The 18776-nt window shown below is 43.1% G+C and overlaps 1 protein-coding gene and 1 long non-coding RNA gene across 44 annotated transcripts in view; one reads left to right on the top strand and one right to left on the bottom strand.

Annotated features, from left to right (window-relative positions):
- The window catches only part of CACNA1C (calcium voltage-gated channel subunit alpha1 C), a 746185-nt gene that overhangs the window by 335564 nt on the left and 391845 nt on the right, over nt 1–18776 (bottom strand). The window lies entirely within an intron of this gene.
- LOC140617709 (uncharacterized) overlaps nt 4116–18776 on the top strand; it is a 28526-nt gene continuing 13865 nt past the window's right edge. The window contains exons 1-3 of one of the 3 annotated variants that reach the window (XR_012017896.1): nt 4454–4905; nt 9024–9233; nt 9923–10012. This is a non-coding gene — a long non-coding RNA (uncharacterized lncRNA). Of the gene's footprint in view, nt 4906–9023; nt 9384–9922; nt 10013–18776 lie in introns of those variants that run through there. The other 2 variants (XR_012017895.1, XR_012017894.1) reach the window with 2 other exon arrangements.

Below are 18776 nucleotides of genomic sequence, written 5' to 3'. Positions count from 1 at the left end.
ACCAGGTCCGGCAGCTCTAAAATCATCAAGTAGAAGAGCAAGGTGGATCCCTGGGGAGCATCTCATTTAGCAGCTCTTAACCTCTGGTTCAGGGACCTTTGAGAATTAGAGGCAAGCAGTGGATTTTAAGTCCCTGAAAAATGCCCAGAAGCACATTTGTATTTTGCATATAGTTTCAGGAACTTCAAGGACTCATTGAAGCCTGTTCAGGTTGACGATTTTTTTTTTTTTTTTTCAAATCTATCCTCCACCTTCCCCCATTCTTCCAGACAAAACTGAGGCCAGAGAAGCCAGGTGCCTTCCCATAGCCACGGGCAGGCTGAGGGCTGCTGTTACATGGTTCTCAGCAGGCCCAGGAAGGCAGCCGGCCAAGGCCCTGGAAATTGCTTTTCTTCTTCCATGGGCTCTAGACCCCCTGCCCTCCCCACACTCTGTCAGGAGAAAGTGCACATCCCAGAACACAGGCCAAACTCTGAAGGAGCCTGCACCTTCTCCGGGTTGTCCTTGGGGAGTATGCCACAGTAGCAGGGCATCATCCATTTTATTTGCTGTAATGAGAACATTGCCTTCTTCCAACCGCCCCCCCCCCCCAAACTGGAGCTCCCAGAGAGGCTGGCCTATCATTTAAGGCTTTATCTCTATACAAATAATAAATGCACAGAGCATGGGCATGGGCAAGTTAATTAGTATTATTATGTCTTTAATTCTAATGTTGCTCACTGACAGAGCCCTTCCGTGCCAGCTTTCAGGCCAGAACAAACCTTCGTGATACCCACTTGGACAAATCCCTCTGCAGAGAGGGCCTTTCTTGTGCAGAAAGGAGCAGCATCTTCCCTTGGGGCTGGAGCATCTGGAGTGTCTGGCAGGTGAGGCTGCTATGTAAGAGAGAGCTAGCTCCTCAGTGTGGGATGCCCCCAGCCACGATACGGGGTTCACCGCGAGAATGATCGGGGCCCTACAGGGACCAGGCTCCAAGGGCCTCATCAGAACAGGAGGATATGTTGAAAGCTGACCCAAATGGCTTGTGTGTAGTTGTTCTCTGGGAATGAAATGGGGATGAGTAAACATCTGAAATCAAACCAACCTATCTAGGGACCCAGTTTACTAGAAAAGGTTAGTAGAAGACTCCCAGAGGGACGAAAAAACAATCAGTTGACTATAGCTAGAGAACAATCGGTGAGTGCTCCTCCCACCATCACAACACATGGATGGAATCCTTGCCTGCCCTCTTGTCGTTGGTCCTGCCCTCTTGTCGTTGGTCCCATCGAGTTGCCTTTTGGCAGCTCTGTCTGAATCACAAGTCCACGGTCCAGGCACTGCTATTCAGTTAACCCAAACTGCAAGCATTGTACCTTTAAGGAAACAGGCAGCTTCATGTATGTAAAGCCAAATAAAAAAAAAGTGGCATACAAATGCTAAAGCCTGCTTTGCACAAGGTGGGGTTAGACTACACAGGTGCCACACATGGCAAGTTACACAGCCACGGAAATGGCATCTGTCTTCGTGTGGATATGACCCATCACCAAAGACTGTGACGTGGAAAAGTGTATAGGGCATGCCCAACCATTTGGGTGGACAGTTGAACATCTGGGGGACTGGAATATCACTTAGGTGTGGGGACATGCCAGGGGCCCAAAGCCCAAGGGAGGCGTGGTGGTCTGTCTGATGGTGAGGGTGGGTAGGGGAGGAGCAGGGCTCAGCCTCACCTCTGGGTGGATCTGCCTTGGACCTGCCACATGACCTTGGCAAGTTATTCCCCTCTGGGTCTCCTCTCTTTACCAGTAAAATGATGGTGGACTAAACAACCTCTAGGACCCACACAGGCTCACACTCCCATGAGGCAGGCCAAGAAAAAGCCATTCCAGCCGAGAGTGTCAAGATCCTCCCACTTCCTTTACACTTTTAACAACACATCTTCCTCGCCCCCAACCCCCATGTGAGTAAAATTCTCAAGGTTAAAAGCTTTTTCCACTTATGCTAAAATGTGGAAGAGAAAACTGATAAAGGGACATGAACAGTTACTTAAGATTTCTCTAAAAGGCTAAAGGAGCTAAATAAAGGGTTCTCGATTATCAGCCCAGGACAGCCTATCATCACTGCTACATGGACAAATTGTATTGTGTGTCAGAGCACACGGAAGACGCACAATAATTTATCAGTCAGGACCCAGAAAATTGTACAGTACAAGTACCTCAGCAGCTCCACGCATCCCTGCCATGCCATCCCTCCCTCGCTTCTGCTTAAAGGGACACTGCCAAGAGAGGCCCTGGATCTAGGCCTCAGTTAAAGCACTTTGCAAAAATCTAAAATGAATCGAAATATTACATTTTTAAAAAATATTTTATTTATTTATTCATGAGAGACACACAGAGAGAGGCAGAGACACAGACAGGGGGAGAAGCAGGCTTCCTGCGAGGAGCCGGACGTGGGCCTTGATCCCGGGGCTCCAGGATCATGCCCTATGCCCTGGGCTGCAGGCAGAGGCCCAGCCGCTGAGCCACCCCTGCGTCCCAGACAGAAATATTTCTGTGACGTTTATAAGTAAATCACAAAAGGAGGAGAATGGTGTTTTCCCTGCTTGTTCTCTCCCACCGTCCTGGGGTTTCCTGCCATTCTCAAATGCAAGCACAAAGGAGCTAGATCTGTGTAGTAAAGGTGGCCCCGACCAGGCAGACAAGCGAAGCTGGCCGAGGGGCCCGCGGCTGACGAGGAACCGGCCTCGCCTCGCCGGCGCTGTCAGAACAGGCGGGTCTGACGGGCGAGGCGGGCTCTGCGGCCCAGGCCCGGGGGAAGCAGCTTGCCCTGTCGCGCAATCTTCCTTCTACCACGGACGGTATTTAGAATCGCCGGGACGTCATGGCGATGCAAAGCAAACCGACTTTTTGTCAGTTTTATTATGGTTTTTAAATTCTGCACCGACAATGTGTTCCCTTCTGTGTGTCTAGGGTGACGCCTCCCACCACCTGCCCTGGGCACGGCCCTGCACACACTGCCATTGTGTGCGACACACTGCCCAACCGTGCCTGTGTCTGATGGCTTTGAGGGATCACAGGTCGTGAGGACGGGTGGTTTTGTGGAAAAAGAATGTTAAAGAACTACGGGTTGCAGAGGGCATCGAGGGCGCTAGACCTGGCCGTCACCTGCGCATAGAGCCTTCCAACCGCTCTGCACGTGGGGGCCCATGCGTCCCTCACGACTCCCAGACCCCTCCCTGCAGGCTGATCTCTAATTTCCCAACCTGTGTGTCTGAGGCTGTTTCTACCTCTGGCATCCATTCCCAAGACCTGCTGCTTCACTTGGCCCCAGGCAGTTATTAACCCTCTTGTGATCATGAATTATATGATTTCTTTTGTCGTCATCATCTCCAGAAGAAGCTGAAATCCAAATGAGGGCAAGTGATTTCCATGAGCTCCCGGCTGAATAGAAGTTATAGCTCAGCTCTGCTGAGGGCTCTCAGCCCACTCCACCCTCTTCTCAGCTCCAGGGCACCAGATTCCTTGGCAAACCCCTTCTACCCAGCTCTCGGGCTCAGGACCTCATTTGGAGGTCTTAGGACCACCTCCTTTCCCTGGGTCTTCCACACACGAGAGGTGGTGATGTTCCACGCCTCTATTAAGGAAATGCTGGGCCATGTTCTGGATGGCTCTGAGAAATAGAAAGAGGTCTAGGAGCCGGCACTCTTGGTTTTGAACTTGGGCCAGCCATCAAATGTCAGTGAGCCTCACTTTTCTCCACTGCACAGTGGAGATGATACAGCCTATCTTGTAAGCATGGGTGTGGGTGACAGGATACACCGAACACAGAATGTGCTCAGTGCACAGTATCTCTGGTTATACTTGCTCAGTACCTCCTGGCTGTCTCCCCACAACCAATATGGCAGTTTGAACATACTAATGGTAAATGAAACAAAATCCTAATTCCCTCTGAATTTGGGTCTTACCACCTGTGTTGACAGCCTGTGGAATGTAGGTGGAGGGCACTCAGCAAGAAGGCTGTCCTTGAGGGCTGGGCTGTGAATGGGTCAGGGGCCATGGTGGAGCTGGTGAGGTCACACTCATTTGCCTCTGTCACTGTGTTTGTCCTCACACTGCATGGGATACCTTGAAAGCCCTGCAGCTGGCCCCTGAGCCTTACGGCATGACAGCATCATAACTGAGTGCTTCTGCTGAGAGCCACCCCAACCTCACCAGAATAAATTGTACTCACAAGTAGCAGAGGGAATGGGGGAGGAGGGGAGACTAAACCCCATGAAATCCCCGCTTTGCTTTTCGGGTGAAACTCACAGCTCATGCTGGAGTTTAAATGCTAACTGTGGGTTCCTGGGACAGCCCATTTAATTTCTCCTTTTGTTGGCTGGGTCCTAGCCATCCTCTCTTCTCCAGGCCCCTCCTCAAATATATCGCACCAGCTGGGGAGCTGCCCCGCCCCTAATTATTACCCCAGGGCTGCCAAGATGCAGGCCCCAGCACTGCAGAGGATGGCACCAGAGCCCAGAACATGACAACAGCAGCAGCAGGTGGGCCTGAAAGAAAAGGCCAGATTATCGTCTCTGTGATTACTGTCATCCATCTCCAGCCAGCAGGCAGCAGAGCATATTTCGTGTGGGGCCTCGGTGCGCCGCACTTTTGGGGCTGCCACCGCCTCCCACCCCTTCTCTGCTGAGCAGACCAGAGGCTGAGGTTTTTCTGGGCAGAAAGGTGTGCCTGGAACATATGCTTGCTTCTAGCTACAGATGTAGCGTCACTTAGCCCAGAGCAGTAGAACCCCAATGGAAGCTGTGTGCCTGAGTGTTTCTGGGTCAGTTTAGTGCCCCACGCTTCCCCCCGGGGCTTCTCTGGACAGAAGCTGACAGCAGGGCTCTGGCCTTTGGCCTGTTACAGAAAACGGCAGCACAACCGTTTCAAAGTAAGTGAGGCTTGTCTTCCACAGCTCCCAGAACGTTCCCTGTTCATTTATTTGTCTTCCCATCTATTCATCTATCCAACCACCATTTTTTTGTTGAGACCTTGGCAAGCACCAGCACTATGCCACGTGTTGGGGATATGAAGCTAAGACCTTGCCCCCGTTCTCCCCACCACCACCTGCCCCGCTCCCTCCCCAAGCTCAGGCGCATTTCGTAAGGACTTGGCAACAAGTCTGAGAGGAAGGGGTGCTTGTCCTCATGATCCAAGGCTTGGAGCTCAATGACTTGCCTAACATCACACAGCCAGGGCTCCCACCTGGACTTTTAGTCCCTTGTAGCCTGGATGGCAGTACGCTTTCTACTGCAAAAAAAGATACCGTTTCCCCAAGGCTGAGGCTTTAAAGAGAGACTCCATTTGGGCTCAGCTGCTCCTACTATCTGAGCAATTGTGGTAATTCAACCGAAATTTATCAAATGCCCGTGAGTTTGTCAACCACCGGGCAAGGTGCTAGGCAAAGGATGCTGCATGGGGCCCCTGTCTGGCCCACTTCCTATCCCTTCTCATTTGCTTGCTGGGTGGTTTGGTTCTTCTCTGACAGTGCCCAGGTTGGTTTAATCTCTTACAATCCTCCCATGTGAGAAGATCCTGACTGGTTTCACCCCTGGGAAAAAAAGATAGCTCTCAATCCATGTGGCCTGGCCAACACTTCTGCTTTCAAGTGTGGTTAGCCTGGGAGTTACCCATGAGCTCAAGACAATACCAGCAGGGCCAAGGGCTCTGCACCGACTAGGTTACCACTGTCAGAAAGCCTCTGGTCCTACTGAGCACATTAGCAAAATGCTAAGGCCAGGACTCAATTTGATAATAATAACTAATAAAAAGCATCCTTATGGTGTGATGTGTGGAGAGTATAGACGGCAGGGGCCTGGACAGACCCACGGGGATAATTCAATATTGACTATAAATGGGAAGCTGAAAATACCTTAAAAAGGAAACGTGCTCATCAACAAAGAGCTTTCTAATCAGAGGGTGATATAAATGAACGTGACCTTAAGGAGTCTTTCACTTTGTAGTAAGAAAGCTAAGATGCAGTCTACTGGTGGCTGATGCCCTGACTCAAGGTCCCGCAGGAGCTGGAGGCGAGGCCAGACCCCAAGCAAGGCCAGGACACTGGGTGACATTTCCATCAGCAGTTCCCTAGCTGAGCCATATCTGTGCCCAACACATCTCAGGTCAACCCAGCCTGCCAAGGTTGCACGCAGGGGAGACACCGTCCAATATTGCAGCAGTGCAGCCGAGCTACTTCCTGGGTGGCTGCTCAGCCCATCTACGGCCCAGAGAGAAGGGCAGGTGTGAGAAGTAAGCCGTGGACCCAGGTTTATGTTCCAGCTCTGACTCTTCCTTAGGAACATCACCTTGATAAATCACTCACCACTCAGTTTCAGCTTCCCCATCTGGAAAATGGGATACTAATCTTCTCTCCAAAAGCTTTCATACAAATCAAAACATATACTATCACTGAAAGCACTTTGTTATTCTTGCTACCCGATTCCCACGCAATGCTGCCAAACTCTGAGGCTCCCCTGCCACAAACCCTGGTGTAGAACCACCTGGTATTCCAAGAGTCCAGCTTCTACTGGATGCATGACTTGGAGACTGAAGGAATGACTTTCAGCCTTGTTTGTTTTCCTGACTGTGCTGTTTGGATGCAGCAGGGCTGACACTGATGGGAGATGGTTTGTCACCTAATGCTAATGTGTCATTTATGCAGCTGTGGGTATTAGCTCTATTAGTATTCTCTGGCTGTTACATGAATGGCTAAGGAGCCCGCTCTGGAATGGACAGAGAAGGAGAGGACAAACTGTAGAGGTGGTGACCTCTATGTGGGTGTGAGCTGCTAGGGAGCCCTGACTGTTCTGTCAAGGCTCAGCAATGGAGAAACCACCCCTGGCTGGATTCCCATCTAGTAGCCAGGCTTGAAAGGGCAACATGGTATGGCCTAGGACACGCTAGAGTGAGAGGTGGAGGGATGGTGGCCTGGAAAGCCATGTTCTGGCAGCCTACCCAGCACATCAGCCTGTTGCATGCTCATCAATGAACAAACAGTAGCACCCAGTTCCCAGTCACACGAAAACAAGCAGGTTTAAGGAAGGCATGGAGAATTTAGGAAAGCTTCAATGGAAGCCACAAATAACATGAAAGCAGAAAAGGGTAAAAACAACAATTGCCATGACAATAAAAACCTCAGTATAACCCAAAATGGCCAAATTTCCTCAATATTGCAATACCAGAAAATTCTAGCACACCATGGAAGAAAGGCAGGACCCAAAGGAAGTTAGAGAAAACTAACCAGAAAAAAAGGAGAAAATGAAAATGAGTGCTGATAAGTAAAATGTTCAGTCTCTAACTAGTGGGTCAGGCTGAGCTAGAGACAAGGCATGCCAATGGGTGGATTGGTTTTAGAATGGGGCAAAACTAGGAACTGACTCTCTAAACTACACCTTAACCTTAATCTTAAGAAGGTATTAAGGTAATACTTTGGTTTATTTTTATAGGTTAAAGGAAGGGCATGTGAAATTATTATTATTTTTTATTTTGATGATATGGAGAAGATAGCAGACAGGAAAGACTGGGCAAACTGATATTTTTCAGTACTACACATACCCATCTCTCCCAGACTGACCTGAAATCAAATAAGCTACTGCTCAAGATCTGCCTGTGGTATAAGGTGCACTGAGTCAACCTGATGTTGCTATAGGAACCAGATTCCTCCCCAGTGCCATAGCAACTGAGAGTGTGTTGAGCTCACAGTATGCTAGTTTGCTCACACTCCACATATCAGAAGCTTGGGAAGAGGGCAGCAGGGGGGGTCGGGGGTGGGGTGAAGGCTATTCCTTCCCAGACCAATTAGCTGAAAACTCAAATAAAGGAGGCTCACTTTGAATGGAGACAATCACAAGAGGTGTGCATCCTCATTAGAATGACTCAGAGATACTGGGGACATCCTCAAACTTTTGGGGCCCATCTGTGGTTTTTTGTGTCATGAACTATGCTGTCATCAGACAAGGTGTTTCACTGAGGAAGGCTTTCTTTTAGAGTCAAGAAAACAATAATAAACATAAACAATCATCCAGCAAGGCAGAAAAAATTTAAAAAGCCAAATGTGAACCATTCTGAAGCCTGGGACCAATACTATAGCTCCTTTCTGAATTTCTAAGTGACAGTGAACTTTCCCATGTCAGAGCAGCTAAAAATGGAAGAATAGAAGAAAATCACAGCACTTGCTTCCCTTAGAGACTTTCGGTGATCTGCCTCAATTTATTTGGCCTGGTGTTAAGGCTGTCCTATCATCAGGGTACAAATTCAGCCCTCTAAGCAGCCTGTGATTTAATTCCACAAATTTCAATAATACAGTCCAAGAGTTGTAGATAAGAGAGTCAGTTATCATTTAGCATGTGTCTCCCATATGCCATATATTGTTGGTGGGCTTTTTATATAATTAGGCTATAGGCTCAACCCCTCCCCACCCCATGCCACAATTTGTTACTCTAAGTGATCTCTAAGTGTGGTCCCCGGACCAGCAGCATCAGCATCACCTGAAGCTTGATGAGATACAGTCTCCAAGGTCCCAACCCAGACCAACTGAATCAGAAACTCTGGAGGTGGGGCCTCACAATCTGTTTTTCACAGATGAAATGATTCTGTGGCATAGGAAAGAGAACCGCTGGCCTGAGAATCTGTGCTACTTTTCAAGCTTTTGTCTGGCCTCTAGTCAGTCATTGATGAAACTACAGACTTACTGTTGGAAGGGTCTTTCAATGGCTTCTAGGCCCATTTCTGCTCAATGAAGTCTTTCATGATCACTCCTCAAGGAGGGCTGTTCAGCCCTGTTGTCCTGGGCAGTTTACCGTTTTTCAAGATGAACTCTCATTTGTTCACACATTGAATTGTTATAACTCCTACCCTATATTATTCTCAAATTGTGTCCATTTAACTCCTCCCCAAGAACTAGTTCTGCTTCCTGAAGTCCCTTCAAATTAGACTGATTTTTCTTTGTGACAGCCCTGTCATGTAATTGAAATCAGCTATTACACTGTCCCTAAATATTCTTCTCTCTAGGCAAAATCTCCATAGACCCTTATGTAACAGGGTTTCCAGATGGCTCTTCTAGTTGCCCTCATTGAATGCGACCAAGATGAGATGAGGAATCTCCTTAGCTCCTGAAACCATGGACAGCCCAAGCTCAAGATGTGGTTTGACCTGTACAGAGGACAGGAGACTGTTGTCTCCCCCACCTGGATACCACAGCCCACCATGAAGGCGACCCAGGTCTGCTTTGGTTAAAATGTCATCACCAATTGTGGAGGCAACTAAAGCCCCTGGTTTTTTCCATAAACACAACAATTAAGTTAGGAAAAGGATTATTTTTTGAGCTTGCGTGCAGAACCTTACATTTCTAATAATAAATTTATCTCATTAGTTGTGGTCCAGAACTTTTATTCACAGATTATTGAATTTATTTTTGTACAGTATAGAAAATGTAAAATTATGCATATTTATTTGCCTTTTAATCTTTGTTATTATGCTGTCCATATGTTTTATATCCTACTATTAATGTACAATGAGCATTTTGACTTGTAAGCTTTAAAAACATAATTTTTATTAGCTCGTCACATGAATTATAACACAATTTATTTAAACATTCTACTTTGATGTTAGTTTATTTCCATTTTTTTGCTATTATACATAATGTTGCAATGAAAACTGTACATAAATATAAATCACCACCTAATTATTTTCTTAGCCTAGATTCCTAAAAGGAAAGTTATTAGTGAAAGGGTAGAAACATTTCAAAGACCTAGAGTATTTGTATAAATTATTTCCAGGAAGGTTATAATTTTTTTTATTTCTATGTGAGAGTCCACTTCACCAAAACTTTGGCTAATATGCTAGGTTTTATTTTTTTTTATTTTATTTTTTTATTTTTATTTTTTTTAACTTTTATTTATTTATGATAGTCATACAGAGAGAGAGAGAGGCAGAGACAGAGGCAGAGGGAGAAGCAGGCTCCATGCACCGGGAGCCCGACGTGGGATTCGATCCCGGGTCTCCAGGATCGCGCCCTGGGCCAAAGGCAGGCGCTAAACCGCTGCGCCACCCAGGGATCCCATATGCTAGGTTTTAAAATAAATCTTTGTCAATTCAATAAGTAAAAAATGGCATCTTGTTTTAATTTGTATTTTTGTTTTTACTAGTCAGGTTGATTTTACTAGTCAAGTTGCGAATGAATCTGTTTATGTCCTTTGCCCAATTTTTCAATAGGGGTGTGAGTGTTTTTCTTACTGATTTCTCAGATCTCCTTATCCAACAGAAATATTAATCCAATCATTTTAAGAAATATTTTCCAAGTTCTGTTTGCGTTCTAAAAGTCTCTAATATTTCTCTGTGTAAAAGTTTTATATTTTTATGCACCAAATCTCTTAATCTTTCCCATTACCTTTATGTTTAAAAAGCCCTTTCTAATTATGAGAGCAGTTAAATATTCATTTTCCCCTAATCTTTATGGTGTATTATTTTTTATGCTTATTTAATTTGTTTTGGCTGAATATATAAGGTAGATAAGTAAAGTTATTTTTCTCCCAAATACTTAATTACTGAGCACATTCACTCATCTACTTCCTTTAGATGGATTTTATTGCTTCCTTTATTATATAGTAGATTCTTAAGAGCTATATTTGCACCTAAATAAGACATAGCCTTATTTCAATTTTTTTGAGAAACATTTTAAGGTTCTTTTTACCATACATGAATTGGAGGTAATTTTAAGCTACTTTTGTAAGGGAAAACAGATTTTGTTTTCTAATATACAGTATGAGCTACATTACAGATACAACAGATGCATTTTCTCCTTTGCCTCTGAACTGATGCAATACTTTAGGGCTCTAGTTTTCCACTTTGAAAATGTTGCCATTACACGAAGGTTTTGGGCACATTTGTTTTCAAGAATTTTATTCTATATATCAGCAAATATAACCAGAGTTTACTTCCTAGCTGTTTTGTTTCACTGCTCTACCTGTGGATTCCTTTACCTATACTATTCTATTTAATGCTGGTAATACATTTTCTTATATAGGAAAGAATCCTTTCCTCACTAGTGTTCTCTATATGTTTTTCTTGGTAAATTCTACCTGTTTATTGCTCCAGATAAATTCTAGAACTATCTTTTGTCAAGTGTTCTTCTCACTACCTCCACCCTCCAGAACTATCCTGGGTTGTTGAATAAAATTAGTTATGAATTAATTTGAAAATATCTGAGTGAACATCTCCATAATGTTCCCTCTTTCCATGTTTCCATTTATTCAAACTACGTTCTATATCTTTCAGTTAAATTTGTCATATAGTCTCATGTATTTAATTTTGGATACTTTAAAAAGCTACTAATTTTTCAAGTATTTATATCATATCCAGCCACCTCCATGTGATTTTTATTAATCTTAATCATTTTTAGTTAGATTTTCTAGCCTATAATCATATTGGTTGCAAATACTGACAATTTTTATCTCTTCCTTTCTACTTTCTGCTTTGTTACATCCCCTAGACCTTTACAATGTTAGTTAGCAATGATTCTAGTGCACATCGTTCTTGTTCCTGATTTAAAACAAATGCCTCCAGAGTTTCATCATTAAATGTTTGCTGTTGGTTTTAGATACTTTTTAAAAAACCATGTTATGTATCATTCTCTTTCTAGTATATACTGAGTTTATTTAAAGTGGATATTGGGGGACACCTGGGTGGCTCAGTGGTTTAGCACCTGCCTTTGGCCCAGGGCGTGATCCTGGAGTCCCGGGATTGAGTCCCACATTGGGCTCCCGGTGCATGGAGCCTGCTTCTCCCTCTGCCTGTGTCTCTGCCTCTCTCTCTCTCTCTCTCTCTCTGTGTGTCTCTCATGAGTGAATAAATAAAACTTAAAAAAAAATAAAATGGATATTGGATATTATTGTATTATGCATTATTTTTTAATTGATTCACTAATGTGATACATTAAAGTAATAAGTTACCTAACATCAAATAGTTATTGAGTTCATTGTATATATCCTACCTAATTATGAATTCACTGGATTCAATTTATTTTTCATCTGTGTACATATGTAAGATTGCTATAATCTTCTTTGTGATAATTTTGTCAAGATAATGCTATTTTTACTAAATACATTTTTTTAAGGAGATGGAAATTTATCGAATACACAGTGAGCAGAACAGCAGAGGAGAGGCTATCTGCCTATAAATTCTTAATTTTAATCATTTTCTGTGTTTTGGACAAATGATCTAAAGTTGAGACTAATTTGTCCATAAAGTTGCAATTGAGATTTTTAGATTTATTAGCATACAACTATGAATAGCATCCATTCTCTTAACCTTAGAATCTCCTTTGTATATATTATGCTTCCTTATTATTTTTATTTTTTTATTTCTAAACTTTCCAGAGGTCACATAATTTTTTATTTCAGAGCAATAGCTCCTTGATATATTTATCAAATCTATTCTTAGACTGTTTTCTAAATCATTAATTAATTTTATTTTTATCCTTTCTGTATCATTTATCTTTCATGAGTCTGTACAACAACATGGTTGGGTTTTATTTTCTAATCTAAATTTGAAAGTTTAAGAACATTTAACTCACATATTTTACTACAGTTGATATGTTTGACCTTACTTTTGCCATTTTATTTTGTGCTTCTGGATATTTTTGTGTATATTTATTTTCTCAGTTTTTGTTTTATGGGCTATATTTTAACCTCCTGGTGTTCTTAAAAGTTAAAAAAGAAACCCTGATTTTTAACCTTTACACTTATTATATGCATATGCAACAAAACTTCTATAATTCAAGAAGTCCAAAACAAAACTATGTTATAGCTCCCCTAATTAAGACAAGCATATATGATATATTTTAAATACATGTAATACTTGATTTCTTTGAGCATTCACTATTTCCTTGTCATTATTAATTTAATCTTGTATTATATGCTCAATTTGTATACAATTATTCCTCAAAATGTAGTATTCTTAAAATTAATTCTAATTTCTATTTTGTAACCACAGTTAACAAAATTAACAGGATCAATAAAAGCTAAATTTATTAGGTACTTGCTATATGTCAGGAACTGCATCAAGTACTTTAGCCACATTTTTTACTTAATCTTTATAGAAATCTCACTTTTTCAGTGAGATTCACAGAGGTTAAATAACTCTTGCATAGTCCCACAATTAGTAAGTGGCAGAGCTAGGATTCATTTGCTGGTCTCTCTGATCCCAGAGCCTGTGCTCTTGATTATTATGCCCTAGCTCTATTTAATTGGTTTCAAGTTCACCATTGGTCCATTTTATGCTATCCTCGAGTCCTTGATTTTGATTCATTTCAGTTGCCTGAATATTAAGGATTAATTGATTTATTATCTCAGGAGGAAGATATGAATGGTTTATTTTCTGAGGCCTTGCATAATCTTAATATGTTTCATAATATTTTTCTATCTGAATTATACCTTATCTAACAGTCCAGTTCTTTGGGGACTGTCAGTAGGTAGATGTGTGGAATGCAGGCCAGGAATGTGCCTCGCAAGCCATCCAGCCGCACTGGTAAGAATACCACTTGTTCTTTGATGTATGCTCTTGACTACTCCATAATTTATAATGTGATTGGCAATTTTAAACTTGTTGGTATGTTTATAGGTATTTTATTTGGAAATTCTTAGGAAGTTTGTCAAGCATGTTTGGTCTCCTGCTGTGTTAAGTAAGAAGCCAGCATGGATCTTGTAAATATTTTTTTTCTACTTGTGGCATTAGTCATTTCTCCTAACTCTGTATCTTCAACAAATGTGAGGTTTCCTTTTTCCAGTTTCAATGGTAGACATGTTGACAAGGCCTCGGCACCATTGCATTAAACTAGAGGCTTCTCTCCAGATTGACATCAATCTGTTAACCCACATTCTTTGATTAGAGTTGGCCAATCAATCACAAACCTATTTTCCACATTTTTCCATACAGATATCATGACAGATGTTCCAAATGCCTTATTGAAATTAACACTATCTTAGGTATTGATTTGATCTAAGGCCTAGTAATCCCACAGCTAAAGAAAATCTAGTTAATTTGGCGTGTTCCTAAAATTAATGATTTTATTCTAAAGTACACATACACTTCCTTTTAGGGAATTTATTCTAAGAGTGTGTCAGGGAGTAACATCAAGTTTACTATTCTAGAACCATTAGACTTTAGGAAATCAAAATGTTTGTTTTCTCTGGCCCCTCTACGCACATTCCATAATTTCACTAAGATCACTGTCAAAAACTCTAAGAAAACATCAGGAGGTTCTTCCGCTATTTAGGATAAAATTGGTCAAGACAGACTTTAACCCTTTAATTCAGGTAGATAATGTAAATGCATGTGTTTAATTCCTCTGTAATTGCATTTGTTGTGGTGCTTTGAGCCTATAGGCCATTCTCATATCCTATTCTCCTTCTCCCTGCAGGATGCAAGACATTGGTCTCAGCATCCTCCACAAGCCTCTGCTTGTTCTGCTCTTCATAAATATCTTCCCTTTCAGAGACTCTCATGGAATCTTAAGACCATTCTCTTTTCTGCACTTTCTGCAACATCTTTCCTGGTATCTACGGGGTGTATTCTGTTTATGAGTAGGAACCCTAGGGTGACTAGCTGCTCTCTTCCATGATGCTCTTACTGCAACCAGCTCTTCCTCTTTGCTCAGAACTGAGTCCAGCATGGTGGTCCCCATTGCCACTCCCCTTTCATTTTAAGAGCTGGAACTCCCAGTAACCCATGGCAAGAGTGTTCAATGATCCATTTCAAGTTGAATGAGACTTTTGGCAGAAAATAAGACTATTTTGCTTCTGTACCTATTTTATGAATTGTCTTAAGAAATCATTATTCATATTTTTGTTTATACAAGCAGTCCATGGTACATTTCCGCAAAATGACTTAATTCCTTCCCTCTTTTGATCCTTGCTAAGTCTGCAGTAGGCTGTCACACCCAGGTATGGGCTTATTTTAATAATGTGGACCTCGCTGACCCCCAGAATCTCTCCCAACCTTTTCCAAAGGAGCTGCAGGTGTGCTCCTATAGCAAGGTGTGTTCCTTGATTGTCACCACACAGTCTTGAGTCACAGACTAACTCTCAGAGATGCCTGCAAAAGTTGCATTTTCCCCTTTGCATTAATCTTTCTGATCTATTTTCTTTATTCTTATATACATTCATGTAGAGACCTTCAGAATCACAATGATCACAGAAGAAAATGAGCTACAAGGAGAGGTATCCACCTTCACTCTGATCTCCCCTCTCATTGAGGTCTGAGGACTCATGCCAGAGGCAGGAACCCTGGGGCTGAGGCAACTGACTGATGGGTTAGGGCTGCCTTGGGAGGAGGCCCAGGACTCATCCACACCAAGATGAGGAAGATGAGGACTCTCAGGCTGATAGAACACTTCCAGGTTATCTTCCTTGGCCTCCCCCATACACATTATACCTATTCCTTCACAGAGGGAAGGAAAGAGGGAAGAAAGAAAATTCTGGAAAACAGGAAGATGGGGAGAGTGGAGAGAAGACCCTAATGTGGGGCCTATAGTGGGCACTCTGAAGTACCCCTCTATTGAGCATCCTAGCAGCCTGAGAAAGACTTCACTGAGAAGGGATGAGGAGGAGCCACACAATACACATTCCCTCTGACAGCCCTAATTGGCTTTATTAGCACAGGTTGCTAAGTTATTGGGAATGGATGATGGCAGTAGTCGAGCCAGGTCAAAATAATGTGGGATTTATAAAAACATAAGAATGACATAGGGTAGGGGAGGGATAATTCTATCTGGAGTTTTTCAAGATCTTCCCAGTGTATTATCAGATCAGCTAAGGTGGATTTCTAGAGCTGGAAATCCTGCAAGGCAGAGTGTCTCCTGATCCTCACAGGGAACTCCTGAGGGTAGGCAAAGCTATGAGCTCTCCAGGGAGAGGGTGTGACAAGGGGCAAGAAAAGTCAGGGGTGGCTCTGAGGGTGAGGGTCATGGCCCTCTGAGAGCTGAAATTCGAATATATGGGAATTCAAGAGTTCACTCCAGATAGAAAGAGACAGTTCATCTTAGATGCCTGACACCTACTCACCCCTGGGCCATTATCACATATGACTAACAGCATGTTACAGCCACTGGGAGGGTTTTGATGAAGATAATTTTTATGTGGAGATTTCCTTAGAGTGAGAAACCATCTCTTATCATCTGGTTTGCACCTGGGCAGGAGAAAATCTCCCCCGAGTCTGCCTAGCAAAGTTGCCCTAGCCACTGGGCTCAGAGCCTGGGTCAGGTGATGCGTTCACCTCTGAGCCACATCATCTCTCATTCTCCTCACTCTTTCCTTTTCTGCCTCATCACACAGTCTGTAGTCACAGGAGATGGAGAAGGACCAGACCATAAGCCTGAAATAGCTTTCAGGGAAAAAATTTTTTAACCTGTCAAACTCTGCTTTCTCAGCGACAATACTCAGCACCTACTACATATTCCACATAAAAAATATTCTAAAACATGGTCTCTGCCTTTAAGTTTATAGTCCAGCTGGAAAGGATGGGTGCACACGTACATGTACAAGTACACCCACCCTTGTGCACACACATGCACATGCATGCAAATACACACACACACACACACACACACACACACACACCTATTAGGAGAGTATGGTAAGCCCTGAACTGTGCTGTATTTACTGAGATAAATTTAGTAAAATGTAAAGGAATGGCTGCAATAGCTTAGATGGCTCTGTGGAAGAGAGAGGATATTGATGGCCACAAAAGTAGGCAGGATTCAGAGGAGTAAAGGAATGGGAAGGGAATGCCAAGTGGCAAGTTTGAGGGAGCAAAGGCCAAAAGCCCCACTCTAAGAGAGAACCCTTCAATTTCTGATGTGCACAACAGATCTTAATCACCCAAGTCTGCATCATGGCATGTAGACAGGTGCATGCTTTGTGACTAGGCCCCTGTGTGACACTAAGATACTCCCCCAAGCCTGTGAGTGAAGGCAGGGGCACACTATATTTATCTATATACCCACAGAGCATAGCACAGTGTCTGGGCCAGATGGACGCACATGCACACACACACACACACACACACACACACATACACACACACAGCCACCACTTTTAAGCACTACAATGTGCTAGGTACTAAATAAGACACCTTATAAATATGATAGCTAATATCTATGAATGGTCTGTGAGGGAGAGATTATTATTCTAATTTGCAAATGAAGAAATTGAAAATCAAGAGGATAACTTGGTCAAGATCATGATTAATCAGAGGCAGAGCTGGAAGTCACACCCAGTCTGACTTTAAAATCTGTGTTTTTTCCTGTGTCTTTTTCAGCTGCATAAATGAAAAAAAAATAATAGTGGCTTTATTTTTCTCTCAAGCCTCTGTCTAAAGAAAGATGGGCTGGGATGACAGATTCATGGTCATCGAGACTTGTTTAGCCATCACCAACCCTTTGCTTCCATTGTATAGTCTATTGTGGCTGCTAGAATTCCAGCCATTACAACTGCATTCCAGGAAACAGGAAAGAGGAAAGGAGGAAGAAAAAAGGCTCATCTCTCTCCTTTAAGGAGGTTTTATTAAATTAGAGCATACAGTATTTTAGTTTACATCTCTCATTGGCCAGAAATTGCCACCAAGTCTTATAGGAGAGTAGAAAATCCAGTCTTTTTAGTCTAGGTAGCAATGTGCCCAGGTGAAAATCAAAGTTCAGTTACTATGGAGGAAGGCTGGACTAGATGCTGGGGTAGACAACTAGAAATTTTTCTTATACCAAAACATCGTTATTATTTTTTTAAGTACCAGGGTCTCCAATGCCTTAGAAGCAAAGTTAATAATTACTTAATTGCCATTGGAGCTTTTTTGTTTTTTAATACCACTGTAGTCTTTCGGGCCTATCTCAATAGGGATAAAGCAAATAAGGCCATGAAATAATAATGATTCCTCCCTGCAACATTCCTATGAATGGTAGTCTTTGATTACAGGCTCCACATTAAAAAATATACAAAAAACTGTTCCAAGGCCAAAGAACAGGATCTGTAGTTTGGTATGCTGCCTCCAAGTGAAAGAAATGGGTGTCTGTAGTCACATGTGGCAAGCAGCAGCCTCACACATGAGCCAAGTTAACTGAGGATAGGCATATATGCTTCTTCATTTGTCCCAACTCCCCAGTGCACATTATATAAAAAGAAAAAAATCACCAAGTTTGAACTATTCCTGCACTCTGAGATACTGCACTGGACCTAAGATTGTACATTCTTCAGGAGCTCTTTGTGAGATCCAATCCCTCAAACAACCAATGTAGACAGAAGGGAATACCTGAAAAACTTTGGGGATCAACTAAATCCTCTTCCATTTCCAGAGGACACCAGACCAGGAGAGGAAAAATGACCTGCTTATGAGTGAAATGGATAGTCTCTTAACTCCCAGCCTCTTTGCACTCCAGCCCCACCAGGGCAGGGATGGCATTTTCTGGGACTCCTCAGCGCTGGCTGACTCCACAAAGCTGTCACCCAGGACCCTGGTCCCTGCTAGTGAAGTCAGGAACAAAAGGTGGGATGAGCATTTCCTGCAGCAGCTTCATGCCTATGCCTAAGGAGAGGCATCAAGGCTCCCATGGGTGGTGAAACACCTTGCTGGATGCTGAAGGGGAAAGGAGGAATTTGGGGAGGTGTTTTCTCTTTCTCCATATACCAGCCTTGGTTCTCAATGACTCTCCTAAGACTCCTCTGGGAGAATTTGTTAAAAACAGACTCCTGGACTTCCCACCCAGACATTCTGAAC

The sequence above is a fragment of the Canis lupus genome, chromosome 25, assembly GCF_048164855.1.
Source record: "Canis lupus baileyi chromosome 25, mCanLup2.hap1, whole genome shotgun sequence".
NCBI lineage: Eukaryota > Metazoa > Chordata > Mammalia > Carnivora > Canidae > Canis > Canis lupus.
This window is presented reverse-complemented; position numbering and strand designations above follow the sequence as displayed.